Source organism: Aedes aegypti, chromosome 1, assembly GCF_002204515.2.
Source record: "Aedes aegypti strain LVP_AGWG chromosome 1, AaegL5.0 Primary Assembly, whole genome shotgun sequence".
NCBI lineage: Eukaryota > Metazoa > Arthropoda > Insecta > Diptera > Culicidae > Aedes > Aedes aegypti.
This window is the reverse complement of record NC_035107.1, coordinates 25,795,571-25,814,601: the sequence shown is the minus strand read 5'-3', so window position 1 is coordinate 25,814,601 and position 19,031 is coordinate 25,795,571.

Here is a 19,031-nt window from a genome sequence, read left to right as displayed (position 1 = left end):
CTACATGCAACCATGTACTTTGGTAATGGTCTTCGCCGTCTCCATCTTCAGAGAGGCACGAGAGTCTACTCCACTGCTCTGCTATCGATTCCATTAAGGTAAAGATACATAGAAGCCAAATTTCAAATTTTCAAGAGCACAAATCTAGAGAAGCATACAACCGTTCACGCTGAACATTTTGATCGATTCGTTAGCACCTGGGAGAAAGGCACAGATACTACACACGAAATATGATTCAAAGTTTTTACAAACTGCAAGGTAACTCCAGTTTGTCAACGATTTTTTTTTGTTTTGTTGGGAACCCTGGTATTTTAGGGGAGATCCTCATTGAATTCTAACGACTACCAATGGAATCACTACAATTCCCATAAAAATCTCGACATTCTAAGTTCTAGACATTCCAAGGATACTATCAGGAACCCCACCGAAATAACGAGAGTACCGTAAATTCGGGTGAAATTGATCACCGTGTCTCGCGATTTTATTTCTTACTAATAATGCACCAAGCTCATTGCAACCTATAGTAAATGAACGTTGTTTGTCTTAAATAATGTCTAATTGTGTATTGTGAAGTTTTTTTGTGCCACAGAATGTTTATTTCTATGAAATTAATGTAAAATTCTAGAATCAAGTTTAGTGTGGAATTGATCATCATCTATAAACTTCTAGTTCTAAACAAGGATTTGGACATGGTGTAAACCTGAAAGGTTGTGAGGATGCTAACAATATATCTCCAAAACAGATTTTACTATCAAAACTCTTACCGATTTGCTCGTTTTGTTGAAATATTCGATTTTCTGCAACAAAGTAGGGAAATCATTTAGGCGTTTTTCGCGGTATTCTTGAAATTTAATTATTCTTTATTTCCATAAATATTGTCTCGTTAAGAATTTGACAAGCATATTTGGATTCAGGAGGCTCAAATTAAGTATGTAAAGTTGATTTCGCAACTAACAATAATAACAATGATAAGTGATCAATTTCACCCCGAAATGGGATTCCCCGATTTTTAATTTTAGACCAGATTTTTGGCACTAACATCACATTTGTTAAAAAATTTCGGTGCATGAGCCAATGAGGTTCACCGTCGTACTTGTTTTCCTGCATTTAGTTGTATGATATTGATAACATTTTAGAAAGCATACCAAGAAAACAGTGAAAAATGATCAATTTCACCCGAAATTACGGTATCACAGAAACACTTATATTTTCCGGAATTCAACATGCTGTAAAAAAACACGGGAGCCTCAAAATTCTACCGCAATTTGACCAAATCTCAGTACTGGTGCTAGGAAATATGTGATTCCTAGTTTGCTAACTGTAATCTCAAGATTTTTTCATAGATTTTAAGCTAACATTCAAAAATTCATCAAACTCTAGCGTTGGCGAATACCAAAAACCAACCTGAAACTTCTTTGATGTACCATCATCATAAAATCATACACATAAACAGAATACGAATACTAATCGCAAAATTACACTACAAATCTCGTCAAATTACAGCACCTTCATGAATTTGTGCAAATTGTCGCCTAATCGATTAGATTTCATGCATTTCCTTCATATGTTTAATTGTATTAATTTTAAGCGTCACCCTGAATGGATTTTTCTTTGCATGCGCATTAGTACTGCATGTTCGTAAGGCTTTTTATTCATAAAAAAGTGTAGTAAACTCGCACAATGCGTGGATGCTTCCAAGATTTTGGCAATTCCAACCAGTGGTTCGAATGATTTTCCGGCACTTTATCCGTATTAAAATCATGTTCATTTGTGCTGATAGAGACCGATCAACACCATTGAACACGTGGATGTGCCCACGCGCTTAAAAATCCCATCTCAGGAAGCGTTGCATAGCTAAGTTGCTTCACCAACGCGGACAGAAATTTTCTAAGTCCGAACCGTAAACAACAAGGCCAAGAAACGTCAAACACTTAGAATTTTTTACCTTAGCAACCGCGGCGTGCAGTCCCCTATTGTTTCCACTCAATTTACGTTATTGGATACCAACAATTAGTTTTGAAACAGACAATTCATCATATCACCAAAGAGCTCAAGATCATCAAGATGGAAAGATGGTATGATTTCAATGCGCTCTTGGATTGAGGATAATATCTTTTAACCATACGGAGATGATCTCTTCAATCAGATGAGATTGTAATGCCTGCTTAGAAGAAAGTCTTGAAAATCTACTGTAGAGTACAGTTACTCTACTCTGCGGAGCAAGTGGAACACTTGTTAATCTACCTCATAGTACTTACCGTTGCCAATAATCACATAATTAACCATATTCCATGTTAAAAACATATATTATTTGAATACTAGTAATCCCGGCAAACTTCGTCTTGCCATCAAGTAGGCTGTTGAAAAGCCCAATAAAACGCCACGTACAAAATGACAGTTCCGTTCACTAACGTTTTTTCTACTTTCCCGTTCCATATCCTTTGCTTTTTATATACACAAACACGTCGGAACACTTCGCGATCCTTACTATGGAAGAATTTTCAAAATCCGATAGTCCGTTCTCAAGCCATTTCGTGACTTACAAACACCATTCCATTTTTATTTATATAGATAGAATATAGAGATTTTTATTGGGAATTGTAGTGATTCCGATGGTAGTCGTTAGAATTCAATGAGGGTCTCCCCTAAAACACCGGGGTTCCCTTTGAAATTGTTAAAATTCTTCTCGATTTCACAAAAAAAATCCCATTGAAATCTAGAAAATATTTACCGGTATTTAAAAGGTTTAAATAAAAACTTTGCTTTGAAGTTCCAACGAAACTGGAGATCAACGGAATCTTAAAGGTTTCTTTTACAATAATTCCAAAGATTGATTTTCAAAAATCCAAATAAAAAACATAATAATTCTCAGGCATCCAACCGAAATCTGATAGATTCCTACAGAAATACCTTCTCAAAGATACCCACAGAATTCCAAGAGATTTATAACCGGAATCAAATCCCCACCAGAATTCTATTGTTTTTTTTTTTGCCAGACTTCTAATATCTGCGCATTATTCCTAGAATGGTTTTTAAAATTCCAGAATTATCATTATCCTACATGAATTCCGGAATTTCAAAGGAAATCTGAGATGTCAGAATTTACTCGTGAAATTCAGAATTACTTTATAAATAAGGTACCCCGGGGCAAGTGGGATGTCAATATTTTGCCAATCCAACAACACGGTCACATTTTTTAACCATATTTGCTGGTGTGTGCATGAATTTGATCGAATAATTTCGAAATTGTGAAAACCTTAGAAGAAAGATGGACAATGAGCCGTTAGACGCAGTTACCTCGCTAAACGGGGTAAGTGGGACACACCAGTTTCATGCGTCAAACCACATCAGTAAGTCAACCATTGCAATAATAGGATGGATAAATCATAGATTTTCAATATTGATATATCGTTTAATTTTGAATTCATACTTCAAAAAAAAAAAAATATTTGGAAAAATTAGACATTTTTTCTCTCTATTCAAAAATTACGATTGATTTTTTTTTTGATAAAAATCATTTGTTTGAATGTTTTAGTGCTACTCTGTAGGAAAATGTTTGAAATGTGTAGGAAAATTTTTGATTCTGGTGCTTGTTTTGGTAGGTCCCACTTACCCCGGGTATAAATATATTATGGGGTAAGTTAGACTATAGAAATTTTTATATGAAATGAAAACAAAATACCTATTTATCGTAAGCAATGAATGTAATGTTTGGAATGATACTAATAAAAAAGTAGCTTTGTAGTTAATCTTGTTCAAATAGTCTCAAGTCAGAAAGTGAGCAAACTTACTTTATCGATCCTGCGTGTTTTGTGTAGTAGTTGAGATTGGGAATTTGATGTACGAAAAATAATAAATGAATAAAATAAATAAATTGTTGATTTCAATTATACAACTTTGTTCAGAAAATATCGGAAAGAAAAAGAACCTTTATCGTTAAAATGAGCACATAGAATGAATGAATGAGTGCGGAAACAATTATAATTTACATGCCGATACGTATAACAATGCGATACACGCCACATTCTTACAGCATCAAATGACTGGGCGGATACAAACAAAGCAGGCTCCTCTTTGTATAAATAGGGGTACACTAAACGTTCTGGCGTCATCGGACGTTTTTCGAGAGCGCGGTTTAATATCGTAGTTAGTTCGCGGCTTGCAACCCAGTATGGGACGCAAGCGAAAGGTTCGGAACGGAAAGCCGGCCGACATCACGGCCAGCACACCGGAGCAGTCCAACATGAGGAAGAAGCGTCAAGTTGACGAAATCTCTCTTCAGGAGACAATCCTGTCGCGAAATCGGTACAGCACTGGAGGAACGGCTGTCAACGATAGCGACTTAGGCGACTTTGGCGACGTGCCGGATGAGCAGCAGCAACAACAACAGCAGCGCGATCCGCCTGGAAAAATCCCTCCGCTGATGGTAAAGTCCGTCGGCCTCAGCAAACTGCAAGCCACCATGAAGGCGCTCAACATCAGTGCGATGTACAAGCTATGTCGCATTGGAGTCAAAGTGATCCTCAACTGCAAGGAAGACTACCAAAAAGCCAAGGCCTACCTGGTGAGGAGCAAAGCCGAATTCTTCAGCTTCGACATGCCTTCGGAAAAACCATTCAAGGCTGTCATCCGTGGTCTCTGTGACATGGAACCAGAGGCCATCAAGATGGAATTGGAAAACCGCTACAAACTCAAGCCATTAGCGGTATTTCCAATGAATCGCCACGACAGGAAGACAGTGTATCGAGATGCCCTGTACCTCGTGCACTTCAAGAAAGGAACAGTGACCCTTGGAGCTCTGAAGGCAGCTAGAGCAGTCAACGACGTCATCATCACCTGGGAGGCATACCGTGGAGCGAATCGAGACGTTACTCAGTGTATGCGCTGCCTGCATTTCGGTCACGGAGCAAGAAATTGCAATGTGACGCCGAGGTGTGGTGTCTGCACTCAGCAACACGAGACCAGAGACTGCCCCATCGAAGAGGTGGTTGACTACAAGTGTGCCAATTGTGGCGGTAGCCATCGAGCGACCGATCGCACCTGTGAAAAACGAGCGGAATACAAGCGGATCCGAATGCAAGCTTCAAGCCAAAACCAGCCAAGACGCCGGATGAAGGAGGCGCCGAAATTCAGCGAGGAGAATTTTCCCCCAATCCCATCGCAAGCCGGGGGCAGGCCATCCGAACGTCAAGCAGGCACGGATAGTCCTCCGCCGGGTTTGTCCTATCGGGATCGACTTTGCCAGCGTGGAACATCTATCTTCCAGCCTCAGCAGAGCAATGCAGCGCCGCACGACAACTCGGCTCCATTGCTCACGCCTGAGCAGCTTCTGCCCATCTTCCACGATATGTGGCAGCAAATGCAACAGTGTCGCACCCGTGCGGACCAAATCCTCTGCTTGGGAGAATTCATCATCCGCCATGGCTAATGGCCTGAAGGTACTGCTCTGGAACGCCCACTCCGTTAAACCCAAGGATGTGGAATTACTCGACCTCGCGGAGAGAGAAGAAGCGCAAGTAATCACCATCACCGAAACCCATCTGAAGCCCGGCGTCAACTTCTGCCTTCCGGGATACAACACAGTGCGGCTTGACAGAACGGCTACCAATGGAGGTGGAGTGGCCATTGCTGTTAAGCAGCCGATCAAATTCGTGATCCAGCCCAACTACAGGACATCGGTCATCGAGGCAGTTGGGGTAGAAATAGCTACTCCAGATGGACCCCTGCTGGTAATTGCCGCCTACTGCCCGCAGCAGTGCTATGAAGGATCAGGTAAGGCAAGGCAGTTCAAGAATGATCTTGTAAAGCTGACCAGACATCGCAAGAAGTTCATTGTGGCATGCGACCTAAATGCCAAACACGAGGCGTGGGGAAATCATCGCCGCAACAAGAACGGAAACCTTCTATTTGACGAGTCCCAACTGGGGTACTTCGTGGTGAACGCTCCGAAGGACCCGACATTCCTGTCGCCGGCCGGCATCCCAGCCTGCCTGGACTTCTTCCTGACCAACATGGAGGTCCGACTACCGACAACCATCAACGAACTGAGCTCCGACCACTTGCCTGTCCTGCTAAGGGTTGGTGGTGACGCTGAACGAGGGCAACGCCGAACGAGGAAGGACTACCACCGGGTGAACTGGGTGGTGTTTCAACGAAAAGTCGATTCCAGAGTCGACGCAGAAGTGCAACTGGACACCGTTGAAGACATCGACCTGGCGGTAGAAAACCTGCAAGCGGCCATCGTAGCAGCCGAGAGCGAGTGCGTCCCACGAGTGCAAATCGTAAGTAGCCAACTACAGTTCGACCCTGAACTCCGCAGTATAATGCGAGCTAGGAATGTGTTTAGGAGGCAGCTCCAGCGTACTGGAGATTTGTCAAAAAAATCTCAAGCAAATTACTTGACCAAAATTATTGCTTTGCGAGTTCAGGAAATGAGGAACGACAGGTTTGAGCGAGATGTCAGGAGAATGGATCCGTTTTCAAGGCCGTTCTGGAAGGTAGCCAAGATCTTAAAATCAAAACCCCAACAGATTCCCCCCCTCAAGTGTGATGAAAACTTATTGGTGTCTCCGTTAGAGAAGGCAAATGCCATTGCATCTAGCTTCAGCAAAAATCATCTGATAGGTAGCCACTTGGTTAGTCCAATGGAGCAAGCAGTCTCAGATACACTCCTCACTTTGAATAACACCCCCTGTTACGTCCCTGACAACAAGAAAATCTCGGTCGAAGAAGTCTCTGCAGCCATCAAAGGTGCTAAAAATATGAAAGCCCCTGGCTTTGATACAATCTTTAACCTGGTTCTCAAAAACCTTAGTGTGTCCGCTCTGTCCCACATTGCCAACATCTTCAACAGATGCCTAGATCTGAACTACTACCCGAATTGTTGGAAGTTGGCAAAAGTGGTACCAATACTGAAACCAGGAAAAGATCCCACCAGTCCAAAGAGCTACAGACCAATTAGTCTGCTGTCGGCTCTCAGTAAGCTGTTTGGAAAAGTGGTTCTAAATCGAGTATTAGATCACGTAAACAACAACAACATCCTCCTACAGGAGCAGTTCGGCTTCCGTAAGGGTCACTCGACGTCTCATCAGCTGTATCGCGTAACCAATATCATTAAGAAAAACAAATCGGTCGCTTAGTCCACCGTCATGGGTCTTCTCGATGTAGAGAAGGCCTTTGACAATGTGTGGCACGATGGGCTTGTTTACAAGCTCTACCGTTATAATTTCCCGAACTATTTAATCAAGATAATCCAACACTATCTGAAAGATCGACAGTTTCGAGTGGCCCTTAGTGGTGAACTTTCGGACAGCTTACAAATCCCAGCCAGAGTGCCGCAGGGTAGCCTACTCGGTCCAATACTCTATAGTATTTACACATCAGATGTGCCGCAACTTCCCGATGGATGTTACCTGTCTCTCTTTGCCGACGATACTGGCATTATGGTTAAGGGACGTAACACCAGAACCACAGTCAAAAAACTACAAGAATGCTTGAACTCCTTTCAACAGTATGCATCCCTGTGGAAAATAAAGCTGAATGCAGCCAAAACCCAGGTGATAGTTTTCCCATACAATCGCTCCCCAAAGTCACTCCCTCCCGATGACTGCAAAATTGTTATGGATGGTGTTTCCATCGACTGGTCCACCGATGTCTTGTATCTGGGACTCACTATTGACCAGAAGCTCCTCTTCCGATCCCATGTAGAGAAAACAAAGACCAAATGCAACAAAATTGTAAAAGCACTCTATCCCTTGATAAATCGCAGATCAAAATTATGTCTCAAGAACAAAATAGCAATATTCAAACAGATTATATCACCAGTAATAGATTATGCTATGCCCGTCTGGCAATCAACTGCAATGTCCCATAGAAAAACACTACAAATTGTTCAAAATAAGGCTCTTAAAATGATATTAAATGTTCCATACCATACTAAGAATACTGAAGTGCATGATATTGCAGGTGTTCAAATGCTGGATCAAAAAATAATAGCCAATTTTGATAAATTCAAAGCAAAGTGTCAACAGTCAGAATATGCAATGATAAATACGCTGTTTCAGCAAAATTAGGTTAGGATTGTAGTTAGGATTAGTTTGTAAGTATTTGTAAGGAAAAATTATAACATTTGCTAAGAGCAAAATAAGGAAAACTCTAAACTATTATAAGAAACAACACTTTTGTGGAAGAAGATCAAAGCTGAAATGCCATGAGCAGCATCACTTGAAATGTAAAATGTACAAAAATGTAAAATGAAATGAAATAAATAAACCTTTAATGAAAAAAAAATGAAAACGTTCTGGCGTCATTCGTGAAACGGACGCAGAACGCGCAACAACCGGAGCAGCCGAAAAGGAATAGCAATAATAGCAGCGAGATCTTGAGTTGCGACTCGCTGCTATTTCATCCAACGCAAACCTGGGCCGAGGCTCGAATTGAGCGCCCATCCGTCGTTGCGTATCAATTCGCAGCGGCCGTGTGCAGCAAACGATGGATTCTTCAGATGACGGTCGCGACATTTTGCAGACAAAATTCCACACGTTACGCTCTTACCCAACTAGATTTTTCACTTTAAGAATGTTTAATTTCGGAATTACAAAACGGCGTAAGTAAGTATTTCAACTTTCGCAACCCAACCGCTACTTTCACCGCTCCGTTGTATGGAGAGACAAAGTGACTTAACTACGAATCAAAACAAAACACCTTACTTGAGCTGATTTTACACTGGTAGAAAAACGTCGAAAGTAACTGAATGAAACGGCTTATCATTTTGTTATTATTATTTTTGTGGGACATAATAGAAACTACCTAATTTTTGAACGCGAGCTGATTGTATGCAAAATTTAAGCGATGTAACCTTGATTTTTTCAGGAATTACTTTAAGAATTACTCTAGAGTTGCCTTTAGAAATTGCTCCAGGGATACCTCAATAAATTTGTTTAGAAATTATTTCAGGATCCATCGGATGTCAGGGTTTTATTGGGATGCTTTTACGTATAACTTCAGGGGTTAATTTTTTGATATATCAAGAATAATTCCAGGGTTTTTTTTTTTCAAGAATGCTCCTCTGGATCCCTCCATTGATTTTGCTGAGATGCCTTCAAATATTTGTCCAGGTATTCTTTCAGGAATACTCCTAGGGATTTTATAGAAAGTGGTTCTCAAGTTGCTACATAAGCGGGCCAAATTGCGATTCGTCGTCAAAGCTCGCATAACAAATTTCAATGATTCTGCAAAATGCATATGCGCTAGGGTGCGGCTTATTTTTCGAAGGCTCTCAAAACCAAAAATTTGTTTGCTCATCTGAATTGAAATCACATCAAAAGAGAAACCTCAAAATTTAAGCCAAAAAAATAAGATTTAGATATGGCGCAATTGATTGAAGGTGAGTTTTCAAGTCATAGAATATAACCTCTAATGAAATCTTCATAACATTTTTTTCCGAATTTCAAAATCTTTACCATCATTCATCAAATCAAATTTGTCTTAAATCAAAACTAAGTTATAAGTAGTTTTCTCCATTTTTTCTTGTTTTACTGAAAAATTCAACTTTGTTTGAAGCGCTATGGTCTTCATGAATACCCTACCGATTAGAAATATTTTTACATGTTTTTAAAGGTACTTTGATTGTTTTTCAAAAATAAAAGCTTTTACATTCAAAAAATCTGTTTTAACTTAGTAATTTAACAAAAATGTTCAAAAACATGGATTTTTATGAAAAAAAAATCATATTTATGACTGTGCTTCACAGGATCATTTCTGTAGGCAAGTTTTCACCACAAATTATTGTCAGTTAAACGTTAAAATTTAAGCTGAAACTTGGTTTTCTCATTTATCAAGCATCTCAAATGAACTGACCAACAATGTTTTATTAATTTCATGGCATAAATATAAGTGTCTTTTTAAAAAAAAAAATATATATATATATATATCCACTTTTCAATTCGTCGTTATAACAAAATGCATTGTAAATTACAGTTGAATAGTTGAAATTGGATATCCGTAAAAAAAACTTGACCAATTCTAAAAAATATGTTTTTAATTTATTTTTTATTGTTGGTTTTTGTTGAATAACTAAGTCAAAATAATATTTTCATTAATGCTGTATATAACGTATATATGTTTGACAACAACTTAATTAGTTTCTAAGGCATACAAAAAGATGTAAAATCGGTTGAGTATTAATGATGTTATGGTCAAACAAAAATATTTTCTAGTAAAATTAGGAAACATTTCATAACTTGAAAATTTACCTTCAAGCCACTTGCTCCACTTCTAAACCGTAATATTTTTGGCTCAAATTTTGAGGTTTTTTTTAAATGATTTGAATTCAGAAGAGCACACGATTTTTTTTGTTTTGAGAACTTTCGAAAAATAAGCCACACGCTAATATGCGTGTGACCATGATGATGAACACAAATTCACAGCTTGATGTTGTAATGATTTGATGCATAAGACGATAATTGTTAAATTACACTTTTAAAATTACCTTTCTTTCTAAAGTGGGAATTCTATTTTAAAATTCTTGATTGATTATGAATTTTTCAAGATGCAAATGGAATTCTAATACTTCTCAGAAAATTGTGGTCAGAAGTGATCGACTTATATAATCTTACTCGTAACAATTTTTCTTTATACTTCTGATCACTTTCAATTGATTCTGCTTTAGATGTTTCATTTATTCCGCTGACGGCATCGATGGGCTTCGAGGGCTACATTTGGCTCCAGGGGCGCAAGATGAGCACCATTGGATTATGATTCCTTCACGGATTCCCTTAGGGATTCAGTTAGGAATATCCCAAAGAGAATAATTCCCGAATTTCTCCAGTGATTCGTTCAAGAATTTACGCAGGGATTACTTGAGGAATTATCCCCAGGGTTTCCTGGACAAATTCCATCTAAAACTCCTTCAGGAAATCCTTAATACCATCTCCGAAGGATTAATACAGAATTCTCTAAAACATTTTATACAAAACCCCTTCGGAGATTTCTTCAGGAATTGTCCCAAGTTTTCCTCAACGAATTTTAAATTGATCCCTTCAGAAATTCTTCACAGAGTTTTTGAGGGAGTTTCTTAAAGGATTTTTGCAGATTTTCTCACTGGTATTCACTAAGAAAATTTACAAGAAATACCTTCAGGAATTATTCCAGCGAAATATAGCAATTCTTCAATGTAATCTTTCAGGAATTTGTTTACGAAATAGCTTTAGAAATTGGAAGTCTCAGAGAATTTCTTTATGGATTTCTTTGCAAATACTTCCAAGGATTACTTTACGACTTTGTCTTGGGACTCATCTAGAATCTCATCTACAGAGAAAAAAAAAAATGATTTGATAAATTTGAAACTTTGCAAATACAATAAAAAAAGCTCTTCTTACTCTGAACAACTTTCTCTAAGATGGAATTTTTGTATTTAAATGAGGTTCTGAGATATTTTTCAGTTACTTCATACCAGAAATACTAGCATACACTAGTGCCATGTATTAGATGAATTTGAAAATTTGCATATTCCCTTGATTAACCCCTCTACCGGCAGCTTCATTTATTACCGTTAAAAAATATTCAAACCACGATAACTTTTTTGTTGCTCGATATTTTTGCACCATTTTTTCACAAGCACTCAAAAAACTCTTCTTGTTTAAAAATATGTGTCAATATTAATAATTGGTCATCTAGATCCGAAGATATTCCAAAATTCCATGGGGGACCGACGCGTGGCCATAACTCACGTAAATATCTCAGGCTAAAAATGTTTTATCGTATTCGCATATTCATACCACGGAACAGTACATTAATACGAGTATGCTGTTAAAAAATGAAGCAATTTGGTGCAGCCGTTTTCGAGTTATGAGCATTTATGTTTCTGATACCACGCTGGACAAATAAAGATCTTGAAATCTCTTAAAAACCTCACATCGTAATTTTCAGATTTCTTCAAGAATACTGAACCGATTTGTATGATTTTTTCAGAGTAGCTCCTTGTTATCTGGCATTGTATAGTACACATATTATTTTTTTGGTAAATTGACCAAAAACAAAATGGCCGATTGAGACATTTTATATGGAGAATGTCGGTCCCCCAAGGAACATTGGAATATCTTCAAAACTTGATCACCAATGATTAATATCGACATAGATTCTTAAACTAGAAGAGTTTAAAAGGTGTAAAAATATCGAGAAACAAAAAAGTTATCGCGATTTGAATATTTTTTTAGCGGTAAAAAATGAAGCTGCCAGTAGAGGGGTTAAGCTCTTCTTTCTTTGAACAAATTTCTCTGAGTGATAAATTTCCTATCTCGTTTAGATTTATCATATTGGAAGTGTTATCGTTCACTAACGTTACGGTATGGATGAATTTGAAACTTTGCAGGGCCCCTCGAGAAAGGATTGCTCACTCTACTCAACTTTTCAAAGATTTTCTTTTTCGCTTAGATTACGAAATATCCCTCAATGATAACACTAGTGCATGAGTTAATTTATTCTACCACAATATATTCTGAAAGGAAGCGAGCACTGTCTTGTACAACTCTGCCGAAGACAGTACCCATCTTAATGGTCGAATCCGTCCCCAATAATAATAACTAACTTACACGGAACTAGCGGGAGATGGACAAATTTTGTGGACGGTTCTCAGCCATGATTGCATACAATTCCAATCGGTCTTCTTAAAACACTTATCAACTGAGATATCGTAGTGGATAGTTTACCGTTTAAACCGTGTTTGACCCTGTCGATACTTAACATGTAAATGGAACCTCACTTCTCTATAATTATCCACGCACCACAATGCGTGGATGCTTCTTAGATTTTGGCAATTCCAACCAGTGGTTCGAATGATTTTCCGCCACTTTACCCGTATTAATATTATGTTCATTTGTCCTGATAGAGACCGATCAACACCATTGAACACGTGGATGTGCCCACGCGCTTAAAAATCCCATCTCAGGAAGCGTTGCATAGCTACACACCAAATTTTGAGTTTGCCTTCCAGCAAAATGAAATGCTGGAAGGGCTTCAGCAATTTATATTTTACTGGTTATTCAGTAAAGTAAATATTGTTTGTTGCATCATCAGCTAACTGGTAGTTTACTGAAATGATCAGCAAAACAACTGTCAAAAACGTAGTTTTTTTTTTCATCTCGTTCAAAAGATGTCTTCTCCATGTAACAATGGATGTTTGTAAGTATAAAAAATAATTTCAAAATGTAAAATCAGCAAACAATTGGAGACATTTGTTTATATTTTCAGGCATTGATATTCTAGTCTTACACGGTTTCACAGAAAAGTTGAAGATTTTGTCATTTCTAAGATAAAAAACCATTGGACACAAGAGATTCATCACGGAGGCCTTTGTGGCAAACGGGAAAGTCACAGCGTAATGAAAAACCAAATACTGAAAGTAATCCATTGAAATGATTGTATAATTTATGTAGGTATGTATCGCAATTAAATATGTTATTGTAATTGTAATTGATTTATCAAACCGAATTAACGAATTGCTGGTTGTACAGCAAATGTTGTTTGGGATTTAATTACTGGTTATTCAGCAGACAAGTTTGCGCATTGCTGAAAGTTCAGCATAAGATCTGTCAAATTCCTGAGAATCCAGTTTGCTGAACGATCAGCAAAATATATTTTGCTGGAAGGATTGCTGGACTTACAGCACAAAAAAATCAGCAATTTTTTGCTGGTTGCCAGCAATAAAAATTTGGTGTGTAAGTTGCTTCACCAACACGGACAGAAATTTTCTAAGTCCGAACCGTAAACAACAAGGCCACGAAACGTCAAACACTTAGAAATTTTTACCTTAGCAACCGCGGCGTGCAGTCCCTCATACAACACTTTTTTGTAGGTCTTAACGTTTTCGAGTTATACGGGTTTATAAAAATAATTAAAAAAAACTTTGACCCTTTCCAAATGTTAGTCTAGATCTATTTTGAAAAAAACAAAGTATGCAAAGTATCTTAGTTTCACATAGTCTTCACACCCAGAAAGTTTCATTGAATTTTGAAGGGGTACTGCCAATCCCTTTGTCGAGTTGGCGTGAAATCCGTCACTTGCTATATGCTATATACAGATTTTCATGCGGATTTCCCCAATTTTGAACGAAAAAACTGTTTTTTTTTTATTTTAAATGATTGCTGATGATTGAATGACGGATTCTTGCGCCTTAACGTTACGTAATGAATGGACGCTGCCTTAGTCACGTGGTTCAATTTAGCCAGTTTTAAACAACATATTTTTCGACCTTCGAGTGGGTTCAGTTCAGATTTTGATAAGTAATTTTTAACGGTGTGAACACCGTTGAAATGTTGAGTGCAAGATTGAGTGACATTTTCAGACCTATAACAGAAGAATTTTCATTTTCATCATCAAACGCTTCCACACCGTAAAACATTTCCGCTCAGCGGCTGTATTTAACTCAGCAAAACTTGATAAACCTTTTTATCTATATGGGGCTGTCCATTAATTATGTAAGGGTTTAGGGGGGAGGGGGGGTTTGAGATTTCTTACGTGCCATACAATTTATTTTTAATTTTCATACAAAAAATCTTACCATAGGGGGAGGGGGGGTTGAAAAATCCCGAAAATTGCCTTACGTAATTAATGGATCGCCCCTATGTTCATTCTCCACATAAAAAGACGACTCGTAGCCAAAGAAAACAACATACCAATGCAAAATAAAAAGAAAAAACAAATATTAATAAATCCATATCTATCTTTGAGTAGAAATTTATTATAGTCAATACAAACGAATGTACTAAAATTGAAATCTAGCATGCAAACGAACGCTTCGAGAAAATCATCACACGCAAGAAACTTTCTACTCAGCTCTCTGTTGAATCAGTATGTTGGCCCGATTTCGTCTACTGTAAAGTGCTCTAATTCAGAGCATGTTTCAAATTTTCACGAATATATAAAAAAAAACTTAGCCTTTTCCCGATAGACCCCCTATATAGAGTGCACATCACAGTTTTATAAAACATTATTTATTTATTTATTTTAACAAAAATTTTGGAAGAGGGAAACCCCTTTGAGTGATTTCCTTTCAAAATCTTTCTCGAAGAGGCACAAAACCTCTTCATCTTTTCATATAACGTTACAAAACAAAAAGAAATCTTATAACTAAAGGCTCATACGGCAAAGATATACCATAACAAAGCCACAAACTGCAACATGGATCCAAGCTATCTGAAGTATGAAGTGATTTCCAAACCAGGATGAGGGAGGGGGTCTTCCAAAACAGAATCCATCTTCACATCTACAAATAAAAATAGAAAAAAAACACACACACACACACAAAGCACGAGTATCAAACAATACATGAGCTTTCATTCAAAAAACTAAATAAGAGTTTAAGTATATGATAACATCTTGTACCCAGTATATCCCGAATAGATACAGAAATTGGATGGCCATAATTGATTATACTATTAAATAATTTATTCCTTGGTAAAATGAACCTGGAACATTGAAGAACTATATGATCAATATCTTCATAAGATTCACCACATTCACATAGATTCGAATCCACAATATTAATACGATATAAATGACTGTTACAAATATAATGATTTGAAATCAATCGCAAAAATGAACAAATAAAGTTTCTGGTTCCTGGTATATTTCTAAACCAAGGAAAATGACTTACTTTTGGACAAATTGAATGACACCATCTTCCTTTATCACTGGAGTTCCAACAAGTTTGCCAACTATCAAGGGAATGTATTTTCAGTTTAGGATAATGCTCAGAAGGAAAAATATCACGATCATAAGTTATACCCCGAACAACACCAAGTTTAGCCAATGAATCAGCCTGCTCATTACCGTATATTCTACAACGAGCAGGGATCCACACAAATTTAATAATAAATCCTTGACTATGCAAACTAAATAACATTTTTTTCATCATAAATAAAATTCTGCAATGAATATGGAGCAAGGAGATTTAAGTTTGAAAAAATGAGCCAAAAATTCATTGTATACTCCAAAACCCGCAATACCTTGAGCTAAGGATCCATCCGTGAAATAAAATTGTGCAGAAGTAATTCTACCAAATTTACGCATAAACAAAATATTGGCAAAAGAAGAATAAAGATGGTTTGGAATTTGTTTCAGTTCATGAAACAGAGAAAAGTCAATCAAAGGTTGAAAAGTGTGAATATTAATTTCAAAATCATAAAAACTATTATAAGAAATTAATACTATATTTTCAGATGAGCAATGAATGTAAGATTCCAATATTTTGCTCGTTGGGTTAATTTCGAATAAAGACTTCAAAATATTGATAATTGGATGATTATTTGATAAACAATTCATCAAAAATTTACAATTGAGTTCTTGAAAACGAATTTTAAGTGGTACGACACCAGCCAGTACTTCTGTTGATTGAGTATGAGTTGAATTCATAAGCTTCAAACAAATTCTCAAACAACGAAATTGTATTTTTTCAAGTTCGATAAAGTGTGTTTGTGCAGCACTTCCAAAAGTGAAACAACCATATTCCATGACTGAACGAATAGTAGTTTTGTAAAGTGTAATTAAATCAGATGGATTTGCACCCCACCAAGTATCTGTAATAGTACGGAGAAAATTGATTCGTTTCGAACATGTTTTTTGAATTTGTTTAATTTGAAAGTTCCAAGTTAATTTAAGGTCAAACCATATGCCAAGGTATTTAAATTCATCAACTTGTTCAATTTCGATTCCATTAAGATATAAATTAATGGAAATGTTCGAATGTTTTCTCGAAAAGATCATATATTTTGTTTATTGAACAGAAAATGAAAATCTCTTCTCATGTGCCCATGAATCAATGTTATTTAAGGCACATTGCATAAAATGACTAATGACTTCTCTATTTTTGCCACTGATAGAAATAACATTATCATCTGCAAATTGAAGCAAATAACAACCATTAGGAATTATTGATGCCATGTCGCTGGTAAATAAATTGTATAAAAATGGACTTAAACATGATCCTTGTGGAAGTCCAAAATAACTATGTCTTAATAATTTTGATTCTCCATTATGAAAAAAGTTCATAATTTTGAAAGAAAATAAATTAATTATGAAATTAGAAAACATACTGGGAATTTTGAAATTATTCATCTTTTCAAATAATAAATCAATTAGAACAGAATCATAGGCTCCAGAAACATCAAGAAAAGTAGAAACTTAGTCTTGTTTTCTAAAGTGAAACACAATCGCGAGTACCTCGACCTCTCCTAAATCTAAATTGAGAAGATGAAAAAATGTTATTGTTTTCATCCCACAATTCAAGACGATATAAAATCATTCTTTCCAAAAGTTTACGCAAACAAGATAATAAACTAATTGGTCTTCTACTATCAGCCGAAGACGGATCTCTACCAGGTTTAAGGATACTTATAACTTTAATAAATCGCCATTCAGTAGGAATTATATTTTGATATAAGAAAGTATTATATATTGAAAGTAAATGGGTTTTTCCATCATCAGGTAAATTTTTCAATACAATAAATTTTATGTTATCAATACCTGGAGCAGTATTTTTTGTAATTGATAATGCTAAATTGAATTCGGCTAATGAAAACGGACAACAAAGATGAGGAAAATAATTTAATGGACTATTCTTAAATTTAATGGAACGTGGGACAAAATCAGGACAAATTTTTGAAGCAAACTCATGTATCCATTTTTCCGAATATTCTAAAACATTAGAAATGCTGGGATCATAATTTCTTAAATTTCTGGCAACATCCCACAATGTAGATAAAGAAGTTTCTCTATCTAAATTTTGAATAAAATTTTTCCATTAATTTCTCTTTTTGGATTTAGTTAGTCTTATGAATTGTGCTTCAGTTTTACGATATGCAAAATAATGATTTCTGGAGCCTGATTTACGAAATAATTTAAAAGCATCAGATTTAGTTTTTAAAGCAATGGAACATTCATTATCCCACCAGAAAAAAGGGCGATTTTTTTAATAAATCGTGAAACATTTTTTTATTTTGAGATTTGAATAAACAATCAATTAATAATTTTGAAAAATAATTGTAATTGTCTATTGGAGATACCAAATCAATAAAATTAATTAATGAAAGGGATACAAGATCGGAAAATTTTGTCCAATTTATATTTTCACATAGATTAGGAACATTAGAATCATGGACTGATTTATCACGAATAGGTTTTTGAATTTCTATTAAAATTGTCAAATGATCACTACCATTAGGATCGTCAATAGTTTTCCATGAAGATTTCATAGACAAGCTATTAGAGCATAGCGATAAATCAATACACGAATGATGATTTGGTGGTACAACAATCCTAGTAAAAGATCCATCATTTAGGATATGTAAGTTTAAATCATCAATCAAATCCATAATCAACGAACCTCTACCATCAGTTTTCTCACTACTCCAAGCAAAATTGTGTGCATTGAAATCGCCTAATATATAAAATGGAGGAGGTACTTCATTTGATATACTCTTAATTTGGGATAAAGAAAAAGATACATTTGGAGGAATATAAAAGCAAATAATTGAATTATTTTTTAATAGAAATAGCAACATATTCAACTTGTGAATGTATTGATAAATCCAAATATTTAAACTCTATATCGTCACGAATTCCAATAAGAACTCCTCCATATGAAGAATCTCTATCTTTTCGAATTATATTCAATTTTGAAACACGAAAGAATTTGGATGGCTCTAACCAAGTTTCGTTTAAACAAAACAAATCTATATTATAACCGCTTATCAAAACTTTCAATCTATCAATTTTTGGAATAATGCTTCGACAATTCCATTGTAGAACGTTCAAATTATTAATATTTATCGAAGCCATTAGAAAGAGAGAAATGAAGATAAAAGAGGGACAAAAGAATTCAATTTATTCAAAAAAGTAGCCAATATAGGTAAAAATAATTTAATTATTTTTTTTCCAAAAATCACTCAATCCCAAAAATCTAAAATGTTAAAAACTGAACTACCAGTATCTTCTTTTACTTTTTCCTCTGGAAAATTATTTCAATTTCAATTTTT